Below are 8930 nucleotides of genomic sequence, written 5' to 3'. Positions count from 1 at the left end.
TGCTCAGCAGTCCCAGAGGAGGATGGGGACAGCCTGGACCTCGCTTTCCATTGCCTCTCTTTCTGCTGGCATCACACAGCCGGTCATCCCTGGCTCTGCCAGTGCAGCGGGAACAGGGCAAAACACTGGGAAGGGAGAGCTCAGATATGATGATAAAATCCTGAAAAACTGCATGTATCACTTCTGGAGAAACACGTGCAAGTCCCACGAAACCAGCTCTGCATTTTTAAGCTTCTCATGAGAATCATCAATAAGCTTGGAAACCATGATGAAATATCAGAGAAAAAACAGGCATTCATAATAAATTTATATCCTGGCTGCTTTTATGTTATTCTGAGTTTATAGGGAGCTCCACCTACCTGTGAAATACCCCAGCAATGTAGAGGAACTCAGTGCAAATGCTGACAAACCTACAGACTAGGGATAGTGTTTAGGAAGTTATGCATGAAAGAGATTTTTGTGACTCTTTCTGGATTACCTTTTTCTCTGGTGCAGTATGATGTCATCTGAGATTTTGTTTAAAGAGTGATGTCTTCAGCATAATTGCCACGTATTCCTCTTTCCGCAGTTTCCTTGGCTCACTAGTGCTGCTTCACATCAAGTTTTAAGGAACACAAAACTGAGCTACAGACCAAAAGTCACCCCTAAAGCCAGGGCAGCACGAGCATGCACGCAGCTCAGCAAGGCAGAGCAGGCAGGACGCGGGGGCTAACTCCTGCAGGAGCAGGCGTGTTTGTTTTGGTTTTTGAGTGATGACAAGTGAGCAAACAAGATCTGAATCTCACATCTGCTCTGAAGACTTCTCATACTCTCTGTAAGTAGCCAAAACATATCAGGAATTGGTAAGACAACATGTCTGATGGATTTATGCTTTTTTTCATCAGCTTACTGAAAAGTTGAAGCGAGATGACAAAACATTTCATAAGCAGTCACAGAGTCCATCCCTCTGCATGTGGGAGTACCGATATAAGCCAGCTTTGTCTGAAAACGTAAACTGCACTTTAGCATTCTGGACTGGCACTTTGTGAAGTTGTCCTCACACTTTCATGAGATTGACCAGCAGCACTCAGGAGCATTTGCTTTACTCACCTATGTGTAAACTGGCCAGAGAAACAGTGTAGTATGATTTCCCAAGGTGCTGTTACTCCTAATAAGCCATTACCTTGGTTTTGTGATGTTTGGAGAAATTTTTATCTTCCCAGATCCTACTAGATGTAGTTACTCAGAGTATCTGTTTTCTGACTATTCGGAAATAGCTCTGGGATGCCTGCTGGCAGCTACCATGGTCTGCTACGACACAGGGCATATATCCAAGCCTGTTTAGGCACTCTGTTCTGTTGTGTTTGTTGTGGATGTCTAAAAGTGAGTAGAGAGCTACCTAGTGGTCACTGGGAGGAAGGTGAGTTTTAGTTTCTCACCCCAAATACCATCCATTTACTAGAATTTTCTTTAGTGAGCCTGGCGGAGGGGAACTGTTCCCCCAGTGAATGATATGAAGTTAGGCTTAGGGAACAGTGGTGAACAGAAAACAAAAGTTAGGGGGTGCAGGTGTGTTCTTTAAACTAGCCTTTTGCTGAGAACTTTTCATATAAGACTAGAGCTATGACAATGCTTTAAAACAGCACTGAAAAGTGCTGTAACTTCTAAGCATCTGAGATTTATATTGATGGGTTTTGTACCGGAGCCACCTCCCTCCTCATAAAGCTGCACATTGGTTTTGAGATGCCTGACAAGAGACCACCTGCCTTTCTCCTGATTTATTACCGGAGTCATCTGGTTCCATTTGATTCCTCCCGGTGTGAAACCATTCATTATTTATATAGCCAAGAACTAGAAATAGCTGTCAGGTGTCCATTTTCAGGTTGGCAATGGCAGAGAGGAAGGCAGTGTATTCTGAGCATCCCTATCAAAGAGTAAGGTGTAAAAGGCAAACTGCTTATGAGGCTGCCTTAGAAGGAGCTAAATCAGGAATGGAAGTGCTATTTCCATTGTGAGAGGCTGCTCCAGACCCCCGGGGCCGCATGCAGTGTACCAGCGTGCTGTGGGGAATGCACCCACAGCATAACACTGTCAGTGTGCTCACCAGCAGCCCCAGAAAGCACCAGGAGGAGCTGGTACTTTATTTTTTCTTTCTGCTTAAACCAGCCTGTATGCTCTGAGCTCCACAGATCTCTGTCTGTCAGGCTCTCCTGACTTTAAACATCTGTTTTATTTTTGCTTCCCAAATATGTTTCTTGGCTATGATCCATGTTGTCTTGCATCTTAAAGTTCCAATCTTCTGGTTCATAATGATCTCACAGCTTGAATGGCAACAATAACGCTAAGCATCTCTCATAAGGCTATTTATGAAAAATCAACAATAGGCAATGGTGATAATGCTCAAGAGCTGCTTCTACACAAAATGAACATAGATTAAATATGAAAACTTCATAGTTACAATGTCAAATTTTATATTTCTTGTGTGCATGTGTGTGATTTGATCAGTGAGTGCTGCCTTCTCTTGAGATACAGTGTAAAACCAGATTTCAAAAAAAAGAAAGGCAAAAGGCCAGACATGATGGGAGCTGGTAGGAGGCATGGGATTCGTGGCCAGGAAAAGCCAGGCTCCCTAAGAAAATATGGTCCTTCTGGAAAGGAAAAGCCTCTGTAGACTCAAATGAGGACTTGAACTCATTCTAACATGGTGTTTTACTGAATTAGAATGGTAATACTTTCCCCAGGTAGGTGAAAAGCAAAGCCTGCACTTTACTGGACACTTCCTAGAAAAGCACTTTCTACTTTTTATTTTCAATTGCCTTCCTCCTCTGGTTTAAAAAAAATAAATCCAATCACACATGATATATTAATGCAGATCACTGCCAATGCAAGGAGCCAAGCAGTGAATATCCTGGAGGAGCTGGATGCCAGCTCCTCGGGGGACAAGAAGGATGCTTGCCAAAAGGAAGAGAGTTTCCAGAAGTTACTAATGAATTTGCAGACATATCCCAAAATGGTATGTCCAGGCATCTCACTGGTATGAAAACTCTTTATTTATCATGGCTTTATTATCTGTGCTTGTTCAGCACAAAACGCTTCACATTTGATTTACTAAGACCGAACTAACAATGTTACCAGCTCTGGGGTGCACCACTCATGCAATGTGCAGTTTGTACCAGCCACCACAGCCCACCCCTTCCATCATTCCCGAAATATTGCCCACCAAATCCTCCAAAACCTCTGCTGAGAATGAAGTATTTTTAGATTTTAATAGTGAGTTCTCATTTTTTATCACGCATTACTTGTCTACTCTTCATGAAGCTGTGTCTGGCCATGACACCAGTCCTGTTTAAGGTCCTCCTTCATGCTGGGCTCCCTCCTGGCTCCTGCTGTGGGCGCAGCAGCCTGATCCTGCTGTAACTGCACTTGGCACCACTTCAGGCAGGGCAGCACACTTTGTGTTAGCAGGTATTTAATTCCTGCCCATTTCTCTTTGTTGTCTTTTTAATATATTTTGGATACACCTTTAGCAAACAGTGCTGTTTGCCTGAAGACAGCTCTCTGGTATCTTTTATCTGAAGTACAGGGCAGGTTCCTGCTGCTCACTGCCTCTCCTGTGTAAATAGACTTTCACAGGCACCCCATGTTTTGCTGCAGCAATAACATCCACTGTAGTCCATTAGCATGCTGTTAATTTGCAAAATATTTACTCCTTGAGGCAAGGCTTTGCCACAGAAAGGCTTTTGCTGTCAGGAGAGACCAGAAGATCGGATAGTTTCCCTGGGTGCTACGGGAATGGATTTCAACACGCTGCCTGCCATGCTGCTCGCTGGGAGCAGGCTGGGCTGGCAATGGGTTTGGATCACCCCCTGTGCTTCATGTTCTGCCAATGAAACCATGTTTATCAGCAGTAGTTCATTTGAACATTATTAAACTTGGATGTTCAATATTTGTTTGCTTCCCTCCTCGTACCACAGAAGCCTGTGCTCACTTCTCTCCCTTAGGAAAAATAAATTAAAAAACTTTTCTGTGCAAAGGAAGGAAGAGAAAATCAGACCATTTACCTGAGGCCACAGAATTTCTCAGATATCCATTTCAAGGTGTTTATTGCAGCCTTTCATCCCGTCCCCTGACTGCTAAGACTAAATTCCCTGCCTGGTAACAGATGGGATGCCAATTTATTTTTAGCAGTTTGTTTGCTTTGATTGAACCTTTAAACAGAATCCTGCTTTAAATTCCTGAATTGCCCTGGGGGCTGACAAGTGAGGCTGAACTTCTCTGCACAAGGAAATTCAGGAGAGAAGCTACCTGTGTAGGGGAGCTATCTCCGCTGTATGAAAACAATGTTTTACTCTGCTTCAAGGAGACCTGGAGTTTGTTATAACTATTAACTGGCACACTGAGCAGTGAGTTATTCACTTTAGAAAAGTGGAAACAACAGAATTTAACTCCATCGCAGTGAGGGCTGGATGAGTGTGTAAGGTTTTCTTCAGTTTTATTTCTCTGTGTCTCTGACAAAAGACATACAAGCAGCACTGAGACAGGAACATCCTGCTTGCACCATCCTGTACACCCTTCTTGCTTTCCAGTCCCCATGTGCTGCTGCACCCGAAGCCCCTTCCTGCAGAGCTGGAGCGAGACGCGGCGGATGGTGAGATGCAGCAGTTGTAATGCAGGGATGCAGACAAAGAAATACAATTTGGCATCAAAATTAGAATATCCCACTGTGCAGGAATCTATTACACATTTGGAATGAGACACTCCTGCTAAACATATTCACATCAAAATAAAGTGATATTGTTCTCTGCCTTATGAATTTGTGAAAGCTAAAGCAGGATGAGGAAAGAGGCATACTGCTGGGAACAATGCTCTGCTCAGGTGGGGTGAAAGAAAGCACCTCTGCGAGCCCTCGCATCTGCTTCCTCACTCTTGGCTCTAACACCTGCTCATTGTGTTTTGGATAAAAAAACAAACCCCAGTCAAATTCTCACATAAGCATTCAGTAGCAAGACTTGCTTTCTCCCTCTCCAGACAGGGAGATACACATTTGGATGGACAAATCCATGCAAAAATAAGTCTTAGGAGGACTCTTTAAAGTTTTCTGTAATGAGTGTAACGGGGATCATTTCTTTTAATTGGCCGATGTCTCTGCAAGCTGTCAACCACTTCTACTTAAAGAACAAAGAATTTCCTTCACATTCCACTGAAAAGGTCTTAATGAAGCTCTGCCCATTTCTGGGAAGCCTAAAAGTCTTTATGCTCCTTCCAGAGGAGAGCTGTATACAAAACACCAGGGTTACCATCCCTCTGTGCTGGAGCCTGGCTAGGAATCACATCACTTTTAATAAAGCACTTTACTTCTGGCCTCCTTTCACCCATTTATTCAGTTCTTTGCTGAAGTTTTCATTTGAGTCATAGAGAGCTCTTTTAGACCCCTCATTTAGTTTTTCCCCTCTAAATTGCTTTTAATAATTAAGTGCAATAGAGAAGCTTTGATTGGATTCCTCACTCAGATGGTTAATTAGGTGTATCTAAATAAGTTACAAAATGTATTCCTTTGGACTCAATTCCTTTTCCTTTATCCAAACTAAAATATGCCATTCTCCAGAGAGTTCTTGTTTGAGAATTGACTGAAGGTAATTATTTCAGATAATTAAGATCACTAAGCAAAGTAATTTAATTTTCCTCTCTGCCTTTTCCTCCCTCCAAGAAATGTAAATGTCTGTGTAACACTCTATCAATAAAAAGCCTTTTAAAAGGTTAAGTTGGCAAAGTATGCTAGCATGAAGTGAAATCTGGTAGAGATGTTTAGGAAAGTAATGAAATTAAATGAATAGTTTATTATTATTATTATTCCCAAAATACTTCTTTTTTTTATTGTTTTATTTTATTTTGATTCTGTTGCTATAACAAGGGCAGAGCAGGGACAGCAAGCACAAAGATATGAACTTCTAGGGCCAAATTAGTTGTTTTGATATCAGCTCTTCTGGGAAGGGCTGGCACTGGCTGGAGCCAACAGGTGGAGGAGATGGAGAATCACTGGAAAAAGGTGAATGGCATTGAAATGATGAGGCTCCACCAATGCCACATGCAGCGAATTCTATCTAGCAAGGACTATGGGCAGGGTAGCAAGGGGGAAGTAGAAGTTGTTCAGGACATTGAAAAGAGCTTTTTATCTTTTCTTGTTCTCTTGTATTTTTTGTTGTTGTATGTGTGGTGGTTTTATTTTTTATTTTATTTGTGTCTCTGGATGTTTGTTTATTGTACAATAGGTGGTTAGAAAAGTCTGGAAGAAACTTTCTCTGACCTTCTTGTTGGAGGGGGTAATCAGAGGAAGAGAGAATTGTTTTTCTGTAAATCATAACATTTCTAATGTTTATTAATTTTTCTATTTAAAGCTGCAGAAGGGGTGAAGTTGATATCTCTTTCCTTTTGTGTTTGGTCTTGGAGCTATGAGATGCAAGCTTGTTTACCAAACTCTATTTATGTAACCAAAGAAACTGCAAAGCAAATAGGTTTCTCTTCATTCAGTGAGACCCTGAGTTAATTTAGTTCCTGCCCCTTACAGCTTTTTTTGTTGTTTCTCTGCCCTCTTTGCAAATGTTTCTTCTTGTGCCAGTTGTATCCTTTACCTCTGATGTTGCTTGTGAAGAGTTTTAGTGGTATTTACATAGGAAACGTCTTTTTCCCTGTAGCTCAGTGGCATCTCAGCCTGTAAATTCAGGGAATGCTTGGTTTCTCATCAGTGCAGCATGAGTGGGTACAGAGAAGTGAAAAATAGCAATATGAAGACTTAAGCGGCTTTCAGGATTTGAATTTTATTCAATCCTGTATCCTGGGCTGGGCCTGAAGCTCAAACCTCCTCTCCAGCTGAGTCAGACCTTCCTGACCTGGCAGTGCTGTTTGAATCCAAAAGCCTGGGGCTGTGGTCGGTCCCAGTGGTGCAGCCCTTCTAGATGTGGAGTGGGGCTGGGGGTCTGGGAAGGAAGCATCCTGCATTGCTGCAGCACTCTGGGCTGGCCTGGGCTGGAGAAATGAGCTAGACAGTAAAAACATCGGGGATCCATCTGCATATCTTATGTATTTCTCAAATAATTTTAGCACAGAGGGGATGGATTCGCTGCTCACATTTACCTTAAACTACTTTGGTTTCTCTTTTGGGAGTCTACTGGAAGCTATTGCTGCTTTTAAGGTCACTTGTAATATGATGCATGCTTTGGAGAAGCAAATGGTCTGGGACCATTTAAATGTTCTTCTGTAAAAAGGACAGTGCCTGGACAGGGTGTCCAGTTCTCAGGGTGCCTACAAGATGCTTAGAAATAGGGGCTGCTTTCCACAGCAGTAAGCTTCCCACCTGTTAATTTCTAAAGCCTAGCTCAGGATTGTTTTTCCTTAGTTTTAGCCACCCTATAATGACTGCATGTTTCTTTATTAAAGCTTCCTGTGGTGTGTTCGTTATAATTTGTCTTATGAGGGCCACTCACTGAAATGCACAAACACTTCAGCAGCTTGTCAGTGCTCGGCTTTGAAGCCAGCGCAGAGCTGAATACCATAGATCTGCTATCTTAATTAGTACAAGAGGTTACAGAGATGTTAATGCCTGATCTTGCAGGGATGACAGAAAGGATTAAAGGTTGTGGGAGCAGATGCCTTTACAACAGAAGGGTTGTGGGCGCTATTTTCCTGTGCTCAAGTTAGCAGGTTCAGGTGGGTGAGCTTTTTGGTGTTGGTGTGAGGTAGGGCATACATGGGCTCATGGCTTGCACTCAGGCTGGGATTGGGATCAAGCAGGAATGTCTCTATTCCTTCATAGTTTAATGGTATCAAATTCTACTAAAAAATACTTGAAATAATGCCTAAGCCTTGGGGCTATGAAATATCATCTTTCAATTTGTTTGTTTTCTAAGTGGCCTTGCTGCAGTGATTAGGAAGCTCTGCGGGGTGTGGGCACATGGCACGCGTCTACTTGGCTCCCCTTCCTGCAGCCAGCAGGGCCGTGGTGACCTGAGTGCTGCTCCTGGCACCTGCATAAGGTCTGTGAGATAGCAAGCAGAAATATTCTTTTTCCATCCCTTTGGGACAAACTGGAATGTGTGTTTCCATAGTGCTGGCATGCTGAGTAGCACAGGTGAGAGGGGTGGAGAGGAGGTGGCACCTCAGGAACCTCAGGGCTGTGTGCAGGGACCATGCCAGGGAGAGGGCGTCTGCAGCATTAGCCCACTGCCTGTGCTTGTGCCCAGTACTGGAAATCATATACTGGACAAGATGTACCTTTTGCAGACCTGTTCTCCCTGGCTTTGCCCAATCTGTTCTTGTGGTTCATGTGATGAAATTCCTTAGATGCAGACAGACCTATGTAACGGCCACAAGCCTTGCTTGAAGGCCTTAAAGCAGGCACTGTGCAGGCATAGAATAACAGTGATATTTGTCTTATTTATAGCTCTTGGGTTTCTGTGTTGCAGTACAGCATCTGAGTCCTTGGCCTACATTGATTCCATGAATGGTCAGTCCCTGCCCAAAATGGTCATAGTTTCAGGTCCTGATTCTTGCGGTAATGTGGTTGCGGCTGAGTCTTTCAAGATGTCTGTATATGTTGAATAATACCCAGCATGTCTAAAAGTGCTAAAATCTTACTGTAATTAACTTATTGTATTTTATGGTGTTTCGTGTGCCTCCTTGGCATGCGGAGGATCTCAGATCTTTGATCCAGAGGTGGTGATTTATTGGGCAATTACACATCTACACACCATCAGTCATGCTAGAAAGAGGCACTGTGATTTCATCAGTCTGAGAGAATGTGACATGGAAGGACTTTTATCAAATGAAGGGGGGCTGATGGATGGAGAAGTCATGGAAGTATTGATTCAAGCCAATATATTATCTTCTACATTAATATTGTGCAGACAGTAGCAAATAGAGACTCTCTGCTAGTGTTAGTACTCCCCCCCCCCCCC

At 43.0% G+C, this 8930-nt stretch overlaps 1 long non-coding RNA gene across 1 annotated transcript in view; it reads right to left on the bottom strand.

Annotated features, from left to right (window-relative positions):
• Window positions 1-6068: 6068 nt before the first annotated feature.
• The window catches only part of LOC118178403, a 20103-nt gene continuing 17241 nt past the window's right edge, over window positions 6069-8930 (bottom strand). Inside the window, exon 3 of the long non-coding RNA XR_004756143.1 lies at window positions 6069-6144. This is a non-coding gene — a long non-coding RNA (uncharacterized LOC118178403). The remainder of the gene's footprint in view (window positions 6145-8930) is intronic.

The sequence above is a fragment of the Oxyura jamaicensis genome, chromosome 26 (genome assembly GCF_011077185.1).
Source record: "Oxyura jamaicensis isolate SHBP4307 breed ruddy duck chromosome 26, BPBGC_Ojam_1.0, whole genome shotgun sequence".
NCBI lineage: Eukaryota > Metazoa > Chordata > Aves > Anseriformes > Anatidae > Oxyura > Oxyura jamaicensis.
This window is presented reverse-complemented; position numbering and strand designations above follow the sequence as displayed.